Below are 16,954 nucleotides of genomic sequence, written 5' to 3' on the forward strand. Positions count from 1 at the left end.
GGAGGGGGGAGGGTGAGCGAACGGCTGTGTGGTGTTTGGCTGCCAGCCGGGCTAAACCACAACACACCCGTGTATCTGCTAAACACAGTCCCAAACAAGTTCAATAGACTAATGCACAAGACCAAATACAGCTCTGTAACAACTCCTTAACCACAGACTCACGTGCATGACACCATTAAATAGAACCCCTTCTAGTGACCAGAATCCAACTACGGCTGACACTGCCTCAGATTTCTTTTTACTATTATAGGGACTGACTGAACCCACGATCCCAACATCCGTTTGTCAACTGGAACAGGAGCAGAATCTAAGTTTTTATTACCATCTACTGAAAGAGTCAGATCAGGGTACAGCAAGGGCTGGCTGCTCCCTAGGGATAGGAAGGCATATCACATACTCTGCCCAGAGGCAGGGGCCTTGCCACCTGAAGCCCATCCCCACTGTACACAAATGAGAAGGACAGGGCAGAGCAGACCTAGAGTTAGTTGGTGGCCAGTTCCAACCAAGAGTCCAGATCCTCAGGCAAGTTCTTCGTGATAAGGCACGAGGCTGAGGCCGGGCCAGGAGATCAGTCTTCAGGTTAGGGTCTAGATCAAGAGGGCCCATGGATGGGCAGGGCTGTGGCTGAGCTGGAGAGCTGCGGCCCTCCAACATAGCTCAGGCAGGGACTGAAGGCTGCAGGACAAACTGAAATCAGGCTCCCGGAGCCACAGACAGGGGTAGAGGCAAAGGCCACAGGTGAGGCTGCTCAGGGCTTTTAAGGCCTAAGTGCCCTGACAGGTCAGGTCTGTGTTCCTTCACCAGCTGCAATCAATTCAAGGATTCAAGACAGTTAAAATTTGCACGTAATGAGCATGGATTAATGTTCTCTGGGCATTTCTAGTCAAAGGGCTAAGAATAGTTATGACCACAGTAGGGAACAAGAAACATCGTGACCAGTACCAATTTTGCCTTGATTTAGCAATGACGGATTTGGGACCAGCTTTTGACTATCAAGTTCTATTAGCTAGGAAGAAAGCAGAAAGGCAATTCCTGTTTTACAAAAATTGTGGGTTTTTTTTGCCTATCTATTACAAAATATTATAACCCACTGTACATGATAGAATTGTAGATGTAATAGTAACTGCCTTTGCTACATGCAAATTTTAAGGTAAACTTAAATCTATTTATCTTTCACTCCTTCAGTTGCTGAACCTACAAATGCTCCATAACACTGTGACCCCATTGAAATCAATGAGGACCATTGTCATTCCCCTTTGTTAGATTTTCATTTTTTTTGCTCCTCAATATTTTACTGAAAATCAATCAAAAAAAAGAAAAGCAGCTAGGTCAACTACATTGACATCTGGCTCAAGGTTTCATTAAAATATTGTTAAAATATTAGACAGACTAACAAAGACCAAACATTACCCCATATAAATTAACCCTACAACTATAATGAAAGCCCTCTTTCACACATGCTACTATAAAGCCTTTGTTAGTAAGAATTCCCCTTCTTGGATACTCAAAATGAAGTATTGTTCGTTGCCATATGGCTCATATTAAATACAAGGAAACAAACAAAACACAGTAAGTCTTTGACATTTTAATGACCATGGATCAGCTACTCCTACCAGAAGCCTCTCTGCTGGCTAATTACAGTCCCTGTTAAAAACATGAACTCTGTTTCTAGACTAATTTCAGCTCCTGCCTTTTTCCTGTTAATTTTGAGTTCAATTCTTGGTTCTGGCAAAGGTTATTTGTATTATAAGTAGCCCTTAAAGACCTCATATAAGATGAGGGTGCCTTTGTCATTGCATAATTGGACAGTAAAAGAAAGTTCTTGAATAAGATAGTTGAATTGATTGCACAAGACAGAGAGAAATACTGAATATGAATGGAAACCGGAGTGCCTCCATTTTAGCATAAGGGGTGTTCTGCTGTGGGGGAAAAGGTTCCTTTAGGACCCATGCTGGTGGTCTGTCTGGCTCCAAGAGCTTATCAATAAAGTTTCCCACAACCACAGGCTTCTCCATTAATCTTTTTCTTAAGAATCCAAGTGAGCTACTGAATAGTGCCAGCTCATACTGCTATCAGGAGCATTTGTAGGTTTGTATTAGTTCATGGGATCTTCCCTCAATCACCATTTGAAAAGAAGAGAATTGCTGTTAGATATAGATGAGATGGAAAAGATCATATATACATCATACAGTATGTGTTAAATGTAAATCATTTATCTTTTGAAGGAAAGACAAGGTGATCAGACTTAGGAAGCCCCATCTGATTAAGAAAAAACTGAACCACACGAAATGGGAACAGAGTAACTCAAAGTCACGCGAAAGACTGATGCACATGGTAAGAACAGAAACACCACTGGATTGCAGCCTACCATGATGTCAGAGTACTACCTCATACTAGAAGAGACATCCTGTTAAAAGAGGAGAAAACCACAAAACAATGTTATTATCTAATTGTTAACATCCTTGTGAAATCAAACCAACCACTGTTGCCAGACTCTCTCATAGACTGTCCCGTATTATGTGGAGGAAAAATGGTAAGTGTTCATGCGTGGACAGACTGAGCTTGAGTATCAGAGAGATAAGGCAGCACAGCATAGGTATGCGAAATGATATAACACTAAATCATTTATTACACTATACCCCTATTAAAACCAAGTACTTTTAAGGCTCTAGATGAGCCCATATCTATGTTGAGAAAGAGGAGAGATTCCAAGGGACAAAATAATGTATTTTCAGTAATTCAGAGCCATGATGATTTTCCTAAACAACAGTGTGGAAAAAAACAAGGATAGATGCTACAACAATCTGATAGTGATGAAGGCAGCTGCACAGAAATGTGACCGGCACTGCTAAAAACCTGATGTTCAAGTAACACAACAACAAGTGCCCTCGTCATTCCCTGTACACAAATGTTTACTCCGATAAAGAGTGTTGAGAGAAAAGTACCTATTAGCTGCCTCCATTACTTCCAGACACTGCCTTGCTCTGCATGGAGTATTAGTTAGACGTGATGAAGGAAACAAACACAAGAAATGTGAGATTGGTAAGAAACAGGCTAAATGGAACACAGTGATTGCACTGACAGGGGAACTGCTCAGACAGGGGACAAGTCTTAAAGGAGTTCTTCAGGGATGCATTTTAGGATGCATCTTGCCTTAATATTTTCATTGATGACATGGACACAAAAAACACATGTACTGATTAATGTTGCTGATGTTAAAAACTGGGAAGCAACACCAGTCTGTATGAGGATTGGAATATCATCCACAGAGTTCTGTATGACCCTGAGGACTGAAGTAATAGAAATGGGATTAAATTTTAATATTACAAATTTTGTTTATGTACCATGGAAGTGAATCCCGAGCATTTTCTCATAACTGTCTTGGTATTACAATATAAAAGGAATGCCAACATTTTTTGTCAGAGTAAAAAGATGAAAAACACAAAAGACTGAAAAGTATCACTTCCCAAAGTGTACCAAGTATCCAGAACCGGTGGTTTTGTTGCAGATAATAATATTAAGAGAATCTAAGAAGAGCAACTGATCAGTAGAAGTGAAGACACTGAAACCTGGGGCTCTGGTTAAGACTCCCAAGGATCTGTGTTGTGCTGTTATCCAGTGTATCAGAGGGGAATGGTAATAGAGAGGCAACAGTATGTTACCGACACATCCAAAAGGACACAATTTCATAGGCTGCTTTCAGGTGAACAGATATACATGGGTGAAGGTCATTCAGATCAAGGAGTCAAAGGCACTCAAACTAATCAAGTAATTTATTTCATATGCTAATGGCCACAGAATCTGGTTTGCAGATGGAAGGGGACATAGACTATCATATAGAACTTGGCACTGTAAAGGTGATCACGTACAAAAGGGCCTGAAAGGAGAAGAGGAAGGTGCAAAGCTCTAGATCATAAGAAGTTAATCCAAAAAGTGCAATTTTACCCACTGTTATTGTAATAGGACATATTCTCATCACACTTTTAACCTTGCATGACATTCATTTCTCAGCTGGCGTGCATAAGGTGTGTTGCAACTGTCCATCAACTGCAAATGAGCTCTCCATCAAAAGAAGATTTGATGTAGGTAAAGTGTAAAAGATAGGCAAGATGATTTTCATTGGGACTGGAGGCAACGTTTATTTCTACAATTTGGAAGAGGTAAGAACTAGCACAGAATAGCACAGGCTGCAATAAAGCATCTATTTCCTTCCATTATTCTACCTTTGAGGAAGTATTTAGGTCAGTAATTCATGAATATTCATCAATGACCTAGACCTTGACTGTATCTCAGCATATTTGTGCTTGATAGCAAAATTTCAAAGTCTATAGCTACACAGTTAGCAAATCCCAGTGACAACATCTAATTCAGGGGGCCATCCTTAAGAAAGAAAAAAAATAGCATTTTTTTTTTCTGGATATTGATAATGGCATAATCTTTCATCTGAACATTATAATTCACAGATGAGCTAGTAGTATGAATGTGATTTAGTAAAAGCTAGCCCATATGAGATGAAATATCTTTAAAATATGACAGAACTTCATATTTCAAAACTGAACAAAGTCACAGCTTTCCCTAGTTATTTTCTCTATTGATAGAGACTTTAACAAACATGAAGCAAACTGTTTTACTCCCTGAGACATGTTCCTCCCGCATAAATTCCTGCAGAATACTCCTGCAGGCTTTTGCTATTGCTGTATCTAACTCCATGAGCCAACAGGACATCTCTTTCTAGAATACTGTTCACCAGAACCTATGACAGGGAGTTTAAAAGTATTGATTAACCAGAATAAAATATGGATTTATCTAAACACTACTTAGCAATGATGTGCCACCAGAGACCCACATGAATTTTTACAAATCTGAGCAAGTTTTGCTAGACAAAAGTAAATAAAAAGGATTCCCCCTACACAAATACCAGCACATAAAAACACAGGTACATGAATCTTCTGGACAAATGGATGATCACCTCTGAGAATATACCACATACCCTGCCAATCATACTTTTTTGTTGAAAACACTGTAAAGATAATGGAAGTAAAATAAAATCCCAATTTCTAAGTCAGCAACTGACTTCTTGCCATAAGCTGACAGACTACAGTCTAGGACTCACCAATGTGAAAAACATGTCATGCAGTTCTTTCTTAGCATCCAAACTGTCCTGATTTGGCTTACCCAGAAGTGCCACAACTGAAATATTTCAGATGTATAGTTAAATTACATGTTTTCTTCAGTCTGTCACAACTCATAGAAAAAAAAATTGTTCAGTTTGCAAACAGATGAAATTGTTTCAGGTCATCTCCATACCTGGTGCCTTTTTGAAAAACAAACAGTAAGGGTACACCTAATAATTCCTTTAACAATTTTTTGAAGATGAAAAATACAAAAGTGGATACACATTGAAGAACATTCCAAAGGGACAGTCTCCCTTAGATATGCAAAGAAGCACAGAATTTGTAGCATGAATAGCAGTATTGGATTCCATGATAATCTTTCAGTCATTATATTATTGCAAACTGCTGTCCTGCTCACATTAGTGAATTATATTCCAGTTAAAAACATTCACTAGCTATATCTGTCTTGGGAGACATTTACCTCACTGCCCAGACATTACCACAATTTATTATATAGTATACATACCTACTTTTACCTCATTCAGTTAACATAGCAGACTTTAAACAGGTTTTCAACCCGATACAACCATCCATTCTAACACTCTACACTCTAATATTCAGGACTAAATGTGTACTGAACTGCTATTTTTAAGGGTGTGATGAGAGTAATAAGGTATCACCTCACAAAGTCCTCCATGGAATATGTGTTTGAAGAAGTATTGCACAAAATTTACAGTAAATGGATCTCGAGCTAAGGGCCAAGCAGCAGGAATTCAATCCATCTGTAGGTGAAGGCAAGCATTAAATTTCCGTTTGATTCTGTAATTACACTGGGATCTTACATATACTTTAGACATTCAGAAAATCTGCACCATTCAGAGAGACAAACACATCCATACACAGCCCCTGTTTTCAAAAGAAAGACAACTTGGCCAAATCTGTGGTGGTAGCACTACTTTACACCCAACCTTCACACAGGTTGTTTCATGGATCAGATTCCTTCTGCAGAAAAAAATTTAAGGAAGTTAGCACAGATCCTTTCCTCACTCTTTCACGGTACCTGAGCAAAACTGATCTTCTGCTCCTGTATTTTCTGTTTACGTATCATTTTTTCACTACGTTAATCTCTGCTTAAGGGAATTATATGTAGGGAGCCTCACAGAGCACCAACCACTTGACTAGATCCACTGACGTGCCTCATGCATGCAAGTATTTAACTAAAATAGTATAATGAGCATTAGCTTTGCAGAATCAAAAAGAAAGGGAGTCCGTCCTTTTGAAAGCCTCTATACACTTATATTTTTAGTATTTTTGCTTCCAAAACACTATGTTAAGAATAGATCTACTAGGGGCCACATAAAGGAGCTACAGATCCTGCTCAAGCCCATTTGCTCTGCACAGATTGATGCGCTCTCCATGTCGTACGACAGAGGATACATTGTGCTGTTCAATGGCACCCTTATTCACATCCTGCCTGCATCCAGCCCTGATGTACAGCGGTACTGTGTGAACAGATGGCTTTCATGATAGTTTTGAAACTAAGAAGGCACCAGTTTGAATTGCAATTTTATTTTTAACCATTCTACAAGTGATGCCTGCAATCTAAGACACAACTGTATCTAACGTGGTGCTAATCACAGCTGTGCAAAAGCACCAGTATGAATAGATGGACAGTTCTAAATGGTTACCTTATATAGATCACATAGCTCTAAAGGGCAACCCATGACCATGGAGAGGTTTAAAGACCTACCATCAAGTTAGCAAACGATCTTGCCGTTGCTTGTCAGTCCTCATCTTCTTTCTCTTGTAGTAACTACATTAAAACGTGATGAATTTAACAGACTGCTCCAAAAACTACATCAAGGACACTTGTGCAGCTTGAATTCTGGATTCCTGGATAACCAGAATAGTATGACTCAGAGGACCCTATCAGCTTTCCAGTCATCTATTTTACAAAAATACTTGAAGTACTTTTTAAATATTTCCAACTATAATTGCGTGGTTATTTTAGCCCTTTCTGAAATACTCGAATTAAACAAGACTAATTGCACATTCTTTTTGTACAGGATGATATTTATCCCAAGTGGTGTAACTGGCACTTTGCTGATGTGTACACTGTGTAATGCAGGGTAATACAGAGATACCCAAGTTAACTGGAAAGAACAAGATCATGACAATTACAGGAAAAGCGTAGACAAGATGGAAGGGAGGAGAAGTTGAAGGAAAACTACCTTCCAAAACATAACATTCTTAAGCTTCCGCACTTGGGCACCTCTAAGCAGCTTTACAATATTTTTACCAGTGAATAAATCAGAGTACCACGCAGTAATTACCTTTGATACACACACACAAATGTTTATATAACATTACAGGATCCTACTAGAGCAGCTTTCTTTCATCGACCAATTCCATATGCCTTTACTACACAGAAGCCCAAGTCGTCCAGAATAAACGGCCACTTGATTACACACTCTCCAGGGCCTTATTGCTCTGCTGGATAGTAATTATGCCATCAAGGTTTCCATGACAACTTTCTTTGCACATGACAGACCCCAACTCAAGTAGCTCATTTAAAGTGACAGGACACATTTCAGTTCAAAGCTAATTACAACGAACTTTCACTTTCCAACTTATCCTATCTACTCTGACACAACACCCACAAGGGACTCCCAGTTTCTTTGGCCACATGTTGTATTCTCCATTGAATTAAGACACATGCAAAGTGTAATCTACTTTTCACTTGTGGAGCAGGTCAGTGAAATCCAAAGGTACTGTCAGGCCTGAATAGGATACAGGGAGTAAATAAATCATATGGAAATAAGATTACATGCACTGACTCTAAAAAGTCCCAGACATCATGTCATTTACCTGTTTTGTTCAAAAAGCGAGTGGATCATTCAACAGCTGTGCTGCATCCCATGAGAGGCAATGTCATATAGGCAGAAAGGATTTCTGAGAAACACAAGGAGTTTCCAATTAGATACAGATTGCTTATTTAATGAATGAAGAATAAAATGGCTACACTAATTAATATTGTGATAAAAGACTGACTTAAGAATCACTGATAAGTACTTCACTATTATTAGTCAGAAATGCTGCCAGATCATACATTATTTCATTCGCTTCAGAAAAGATGAAGCTTTAAGAGGTTAATGTCTGTTCTGGTTTACAGAAACTTAACTGTTTGCTTCCTATTACCATTAGCAGCCACATGATTAAATCACCATGATTTATTTTAAAGAATAAAAAATATTAGTAATTTCTATGATGTTTACAATTCCTAATTTCTCTCCAGACAAATCTTGCTGTTTTGTGGACATTTTCAGTCCTTGTCTCATACCACAAAATCCACTTGAGTATCACAATCATACTATACATATAGTTGCTAATATGATGAGCGTGTAGTCAACTGCAGGCTAAAGACATCAACTATTTGTTGTTGTCCTTTATAATGATTTTCAAGTATGTACACACACCTTAGCAACAAAGCTCCTTCCTGCTCCAAACCATGTTTTGGCTGGCTCAGTTTACTCATTCTTGATTTTTTTTTCAAGAATTATGCCAATTCAAAAACTATTCTACGTAGATTGTTGACTGAAATGTTGCGAAGATGTACATTTGGGGTCAGGTGGAGAGGAGGAGAAAGGTTTTAGTTACATCACAAAGCAAAGCTAATGTATTAATGGTGAATATGAAACAAGATAACTGCAAAGTTAAACGATGGCTTGTAATAATGTATAGATCAAATTTTATCAATTTTCTTATTCCTCCAGTGAATGCTCAGCTATCACATAACTAAGCGTGGAGCCTACTTTGCACAGGAGCCCCCGATGACTCTATGTGACTCTATTCTGAGACATACTAAGAAGAAACTTCATGTAAATGGCAAGCTTCTCACCGAACACTCGCTCCATGTATCCTGAATTTTCTTGCTGTTCAAGAATCACTCTTCAGACAGCACCGATGGGCTGTACCAGCTACCACTAAGTTCTTAGCCGTCAGGATGCTCTCAGGGCAAGGGTGGGAACTGGACCATGGGAAACTTCTGGAAGCTGTAATGAGTAAGATGACAGTCACAAGAGTGTACTTTGCTGCACCTCCAACTCCCATCTGAAATGCAAATCTAAATCTTTATGTCCTCATTGTTTTTTACTTAGGAAATAATACACTGCAGTCTTCTCAGACCTCTCACTTTCCTTTGTATTCTTGGTAATCAGCCCAAAGGATACTTTATCAGAATTTGGCCCATACCAGAAAATATTGTTGTCTTATTAAAAAGTCCATATACAATTAAGAGGACTACACAGCAAATTGTAAAAAAGTAACTTTTTGGTAGGAAACTGACCCCATTGGACCAGTCCTCTTCTGAAGAAAAAATTACCCTTGACCTTTTGTTTAACAAGATATATACAGCAGATGCTCTCCCATGGGGTTTCTGAGATGTTACTCCACAATTTATTCCACAATTATACATAAACACAGTGTTTGACAAAAGTCTGTGGTCTATTTCATTTGATGGCTTAATGCTAGCTGGTCAGCTGAAAGTCACAGGAGTCTCTACACAACAGAACTTGCTACAACCTCCTAAAAGTATAGCTGCATACATTTTTCTTAGACAAATAAAATAACTACTGATCATAACATGACATTTGTATACAATAAAGTACAGAACATGACATTTCAAAATATACTAGAATTAACTATCACTGCTCAATCTTTCTGAGATGTCTTATGATATTACATGGATGTGAGCATCAGCCCTGGAATAACCCCATGGCTAAATATTTCTGGATGTGGCAATAATACCTTTGTAAGCATTTCTTGTGTATGTGTACTAAAGTCTCTCTACTTAACTCCCTCAGTTGCTCAAACCCTTTAATAACTTTCTCTCCTATGCCCACGAGACACTTATGCATGCATTCTGGAGTTCACATTTTGCCATGAACTTTTAAAGTCGCTAGTTTGAACCTATTTTAAGGCACAAATTATGCTCTCTATATATAGCCCCCTGCCCCAGAGGACACCCCTTCCTTGCCTGGCCACAAACTAGAATGATTAAGGAATAAGTATGGCAATTATGCAGGGAAAAAAAAAAAATAGAAGCCATGGTGAGTTATACTGTGGGGGCTTTTGGCATCACTACAAACTTCTTGAGCACCAGCCAGCTAAACAATGCAAAATCTCAAAACTACTTTTTCTAGTTACATCTTCTGAAAACTGGAACCAGAAATGAAGAGGTTAAACAGACAGGGAGCAGGCACAGCAGAAATACTGTCACCCACTGGCCAAGGCCAATACTCTGATAAGGGAACATCTACATAGAGAACAAATTACATCACCTTCACTCTGGCCTGTAATAAGAATTTATACAGCTTTTTAAATAAAGCTTTAGATTTTGGTAGTACTTTGTCTGTTGGTTTGGTTTTTGTTTGTTTGTTTGTTTGTTTTCCATCCTGCCACTGTAAGAACTTTCATTTAGGGTTGTTCTCTTCATCTGGTGCCACAGCTTCCCAGTGGAGCCTGTAGGAACCAGGTTACTGTGCTAAGGGCTGATTCAGCCCTGATGTGAAAGGGGTGGCAAGCCCACGACTTCAGTAGGTCTGCATCAAGGGGAAAAGCCAGACTCCACCTTCTCCTGCCACCATCGTGATGAAAACAGGGTTGTTTCATGCTCCTGGGTGTAAGCTTGCCAGTAGGCAGTGCCAGTGCCATTGTCTTTCGGTGTGCTATAAATATGGGTTGGGCTTTGGATGTATTGCCCTGCCTTGGCACTTGTTTATGGTAGCTTATAGTACCAAGACAGATGAACAGGAAGTGGCATCACATAAAACAGAGTTGGATGTGTTGTCAGTGCTACCTGTGTTGTGGAAGGGTGCACTGTAGCAATCCCAGGCAAGCATCAAACCTGACTAGTTCCAGAACTGGAAACAGCAGAGCTGTGTCAGCACCGTGCTGCACTTGAATTAATTAGTCAGGCTTACAGATGGAAAGCTAACTTGTTTGGGGACGGACTGTGCTGATGCTACACAGCTCTGGACGCTGAAGCTGTTAGCTGGGAATGTCACAGTAAGAATACAGCAGGTTCTGCACTACTAGCCAGGGGATGTTAAAAGCAGCAACAGTCTATTGTACTGATGCAGTAGAAGCTGTATGGGGCAGAAACACCCAAGCAGGTCTACGGGAAGAGCCTTAAATATGAACATGAGTCCAAAGTCAAAATTACATGTTAGTAATTACATGTTGTCTTTAAGATTTATATAAAACCAGCTTTTGTTCCTTTTAATCTTTTCTGGTTGCCAGGATGCACAGAAAAGTGCAAGAAGGAATATTTCTTACAGAAGCAACTAAATATAATTGGATTGCTCACCCCAAACCATACACTGAAGCTCAGGATTTAGTCACTCGTGGTACACTTTTTCTGACGAGATGATGAGTGCATAGGTTGTGAGTGGGAAGTGTATCTGTGGGAAAAGCACCAGGCTAGGCTGAAACTCAGGTCAACATTCAAGGCACCTCAAATCTCAAGGAAGCAGTGACGTATGAGACAATCTGCTTAATCAGCCTGCTGAGGTCGGTGTAGGTGGGATGCTCAATGTCCAGGTTGTCATTGCAGATGTCATAGATGGCCTTGTTGTCCACCATGAAGGGGCAGTCAGTGTTCCAGGGTGGTGTGGGTGGTGAGGACGGAGTTGTAGGGCTCCATCACTGCTGTGGAGACCTGTAGGGCTGGGTATACAGAGAACTCCAGCTTAGATTTCTTGCCGTTCTCCACAGAGAGCCACTCCATGAGGCAGGAAGTGAACCCCAAGCCCATGCCTCCCCCAAAGCTGTGGAAGACCAGGAAACTCTTGGAGCCTACTGCACTGGTCAGCCATTTTACAAGCCCTATCAACAACTGAGTCACTATCTCCTTCCCGGTGGTGTAGTAGCCCTGAACATAGCTGTTGGCAGCATCTTTCTTGCCACTGATGGGCTGCTCCAGGTAGAGGAGTGTGCAGTATGTCCCAGTCCAGGCTTCATCAATGGTGGTGGGCTCCAGGCCAACAAGTATTGCTCTGGGCACACGTTTCCCTGAGTCTGTCTCACTGAAGAAGGTCCCAAAGGAAGAATCTGTTTGCCCTGAGGATGCCTTGGAGGAAATGATGCCATCTAGCTGGATCCCATGGTCTAGGAGATACTGTTCCCAGTAGGAATTCTCAGAATCACAGAATGGTTTGGGCTGGAAAGGACCTTACAGCCCACCCAGTCCCAACCCCCTGCCATGGGCAGGGACACCTCCCACCAGACCAGGTTGCCCAAAGCCCCATCCAGCCTGGCCTTGAGCACCTCCAGGGATGGGGCATCTACAGCTTCTCTGGGCAGCCTGTGCCAGCGTATCAGCATATACATAGTGAAGAATTTCTTCTAAATATCTAATCTAAATCTACCCTATCTTGGTTTAAAACCATTGTACCTTGTTCTATCACTATACAGCCTGGCAGAGTCCCTCTCCAGCTTTCATGCAGGCCCCCTTTAAGTACTGGAAGGCTACTATAAGGTCACCCCAGAGCTTTCTCTTCTCTAGGCTAAACAAACCCAGCTCTCTCAGCTGTTCTTCACAGGAGAGGTGCTCCAGCCCTCTGATCATCTTCACGTCCCTCTTCTGGATCCACTCTAACAGATCCATGTCTTTCTTATGCTGGGAGCCCCAGGGCTGAACCCTGTCCAGGTGGGGTCTCACGAGAGGGAATAGAGGGGGAGAATCACCTCCCTCGACCTGCAAGCTACGCTTCTGTTGATACAGCTCAAGATACAATTGGATTTCTGGGCTCTAAGTGCACATTGCCAGCTCATATTCAGTTTTTCATCCACCAATATCCTCTCCACTGCTCACAACCTCCTCACCACGCAGCCTGTATTCATGTTTGGGATTGCCCATTTGGATGCCAGCCTGGCTGCTGTTGACAGAAACACACTCCCTCATGGCGCTGTACCACTTAGGCTCCTTACCAACACCACACCCATCTCACTGAGAACACAAGGGATTATCTCCAACAGGAGGTGGACTCTATGATGCTTGTGGGTCCTTTCTAACTTGGGATACTCTTAGGATTCTGTGACCCCCACAGCAGTAATGGCTACAAAACTTGTTTGAGGGTCATTTATCTGAAAATGTAAACTACTGCCTCTTGGGGTGTTAAAATACAAACATGGTTTTACCCAGCTCCTTAGGGAGTCTTGCCAGCCAGTTACGGCTAGCAATTTTCCGTCTCTAATGACCAGACAGAAATATGATCAATTCCGCCAATTTAGCTCCTGAATTAAAAGGAGAGAGGGAATTATACTGAGGTGCTTGCCTCCTGACTCACTAGCCTAAGCTGGAATGACTCCAAGCCACTGGTTTCCACTTCCTCACCCCATTATTTCTTAGGGGAGGGAGCCAAGGCATATGTACTAGATGATGATAATATAATCAGTCAAAACTTAGTTAATACACATCATTTCATTATTTGTATTGATTAACACCCTGGCATCTAGTGACAGCAGAGAATGAATTGAATTACACTGCACATTAGGAAACTGTCCCACTAAATCAGGGTTGTAAAACTCGAGATGAGGAATAGTGTGTGTAAACACAAATACAAAAGACATGACAGTCCTAGAAGTTACTAAAGGTATGGCAATGTATGCAGGGTTTGTTTTGGTGATCCTTCTTCCTATTAAAAACGTAAAGCCTCACAAGGGGGTATCTCCTAAGAATCTGTTGATTAAGAAACTTGTTATTAGACTCATTTTATTTTTTATGTCTCAGACCAAAGATTTTAGTGTGGCACCCACTTGGTTTTACACATTTTATCTTCCTTATGCGTACGCTGCATTTTGTAAACATGCAGGGAAGGGTTTAAGCCGAAAAGTTACAGATGAAGAGAACCACAACACACAAATGACAAAAGACCTAACTGGAAAATTAATCTTGTACTGATATTGCCTGGCTCAGAAAACAGTGTCCTACTAGAAATAAAATTGGGTTAGGTTTACTAACTCAACAATTCTACTTCTTGTTGGGAAATAGGAAATACCTTGTTGGATAGGTGTTTACATTAGCAGCTCCTTACACGAGTAGATTCTTATGGGAAGACTCTTAACTTCCCAGGATAATACATTCAGCTGAACTGAGCCTGACCAGTGCTTTGAAAGTACTTAGCTGTGCTTCCTAGTAAACTAGGTAAATTATAATGGTCTGTTTGTTATCTATAGATCTTAACTGCTACGTAAGGCAAATGGTCCTACTTAAACTGTAGTTTGGTACAATTGCAGGACTAAAAATGAAATTAAATGTAGAATAGGGTGGTTGTAGGGGTCAGTAGTTCTGAGCACTAATTTATGCAATAAGAACAGTTTTCCTATATTCAATATAGAGCAGAAAGGCAGGCTTTGGCTTGCAGTAAAATACTACTGCCAACTGAAAATCAGAGTCTACTGCTAGCTACCAGATCTAAATAAACAGTGGTTCAAAATGCTGGATTACAACAGTACCAGGCTGTGAGTTTACATTTCTGCCAAGAGTCGTTATTGAAAGGCTCTCTGAACTGATGCCAAAATAATATTAATCACTACAGTAAAACGCATATGTGACTTCAAGCCCTTCACAGCAAACTACCGTATATCTTCATCCATATTCTAGTTTAAACATTCACTGTACAAAGCAACATGAAGCTTCCAGGATTTCTCAGGAAATAGATGGCCTGCAATATCCTGATGAGTTTTTCTCCAGTGACACGATTTTTTTTTTTCATCCTCCCACTGCGTTTTCTTCTTTCATTCATCATGTATATATAGCCTACCTCACGGAACTGCAAGGGGAGCTGGCGGGGATCCAGGACAACCTGTCAGCACAGGCAGCACTAAGATGGTGACTCAGCAGAGGCACCGAGTGTCTTTGCAGTCTGCTGCGGCACTGCTCGCTCACAACCTTCCTGGAGGCAAATCTCTCATCTTTTACACTGAATGTGTCCACAGTTCCTGCTCATCCTTATTTTGATGGAAAGGAGGACATGTCCTCCTTTGAACCTGAAAACATGGAGCTGCCCTACGGAAGCTAATAACCCTATGACCAGAATCTCTGTGTGATCTAAGGATTATTTAAGGCTTAACCTGAGGAGGAGGCTGGTAATTTTGTAAAGCAACTCCTTAAGAACCAGATCTTCACTTAAACTGCAATATTAAAAACTATTTACAAATAGCATAATGTCACTCTTTGTGCGATGCTGCATTCTATACAACCATACAAAACAGCTGACATAAAAATCCAACATACTTGGTATGTATGCTGGGACTGCTTACAGAAAACTTAAATTAGCTGGAGTTAAGAAGCAGGCTGTCTCCTAAAGGAGCTATACTGAATGGTACACAAGCACATCTGCCCGGCCGATCGTGTATTAAGATACTTTGTCTTGGCTCTTCAAAATTCTGTTTTTTTAATAACAAGAATTTAAATGGCTCCCTCTTGTGGCAAGAGAAATGCAGTATCATGTTCTGCAAAAGCTAGTAGTTGTTGAACAGAAATTAAATGTCTATGTATTTATATTTGTCCTGGTTTCAGTTAGGACAGAGTTAATTTTCCTCCTAGTAGCTGGCAGGGTGCTATGTTTTGGATTAGAATGAGAAGAGCGCTGATAACAGCCGGGCTAAACCACAATATTGCACAGTCTAGTCATCAGTACCTTGCAGTGAATGATGAGGAGACTGCACACACCTATTCCTTACTGCTTAGGTACTCCTGAAATTATCTAAAACCAGTAACTAAGCGTGGCTTGAATGGTTCCCCCTAAATTGTATAAACTTAAGAGTATGGAGAAACAGATGGTGAACTACATGCATCACACCCCATCTAACCTGGTAGAGCAGAGCAGACTTTGTGTCTTGCACAGAACTCTGCCCTTAAGTCTCTGGAACACCTGAGCACAGTCTCTGAACAGAATAGCTTTATTTCTGATATTTCTTTCACAGGAGGGCAAATCTGAACCTTGCAAGGGGTGGGAGGAAAGAAATTAACTCTTAAAGAAAGCTTTGAGCATAAATGAGTCAGTGAATGGCAGGGAAGAAGCATAAACCAGATTTCAACAACTCTGCTGATCTTTCCTTCTTTCTAGAATCTAGTCGCTGATAAAAGCTTTCGCTCAGCCTTTTAACTCTCGAAGGCTTTCTTCACAATAATTAATAGCTATGAAACACTGAAATGAAAAAAGATTTTGTCACAGAATGGGGCATGTTTTGGTAGCTTTGGATATTAAGCAATGACCTTGGGAACATACAGGAAAAATCTTTATAAGACATATGAAGGTCTTGGTGACCTCAAAGGGTAAATTAAATGTATACACAGGAAATATCTACCACACCTTTTAAGTAAGTAGGTCTGAAAAGTTTTTTTTTATCAAGACAACAGAGTGCAGTTTTGTACTCTCTCACAGAAGCTGTTACTGCATATTTATGAATGCTTTAAAAATAAAGAAAAAAGGCTAGGCTCTTTGCATATTAGGACTAATCATGCAGATGGCCTTAGAGCTTGATAAAGCTACTTTGCAGATTGATCTCTGAGATAATCTCTGATAATGCTGATTCAGAAGTCTGATAGCATAGGCACAGGAGACTGTTTACAGGTTTGAAGCAGGGAGCTCTAAAATACTTTATTGTATATTCTGCTTTAGTTGCTCATCCTCTGTAAAAATTCTTCCATGTCACAGCTTTAGAGGTTGTTAACAGAAGGGATGTCAACACAGGTAGCAATACCACATTATAGAAATGCTTTTCAAGTCTATGACTTCAGAGGTGAGAACAAATTGTTTGGAGGTAGATATGCA

The 16,954-nt window shown here is 40.4% G+C and overlaps 1 pseudogene; it reads right to left on the reverse strand.

Annotated features, from left to right (window-relative positions):
• Positions 1-209: 209 nt before the first annotated feature.
• On the reverse strand, positions 210-13,077 carry LOC118251821 (tubulin alpha-1C chain-like; annotated as a pseudogene).
• Positions 13,078-16,954: the final 3,877 nt, after the last annotated feature.

The sequence above is a fragment of the Cygnus atratus genome, chromosome 4, assembly GCF_013377495.2.
Source record: "Cygnus atratus isolate AKBS03 ecotype Queensland, Australia chromosome 4, CAtr_DNAZoo_HiC_assembly, whole genome shotgun sequence".
Classification (NCBI taxonomy): Eukaryota; Metazoa; Chordata; class Aves; order Anseriformes; family Anatidae; genus Cygnus; species Cygnus atratus.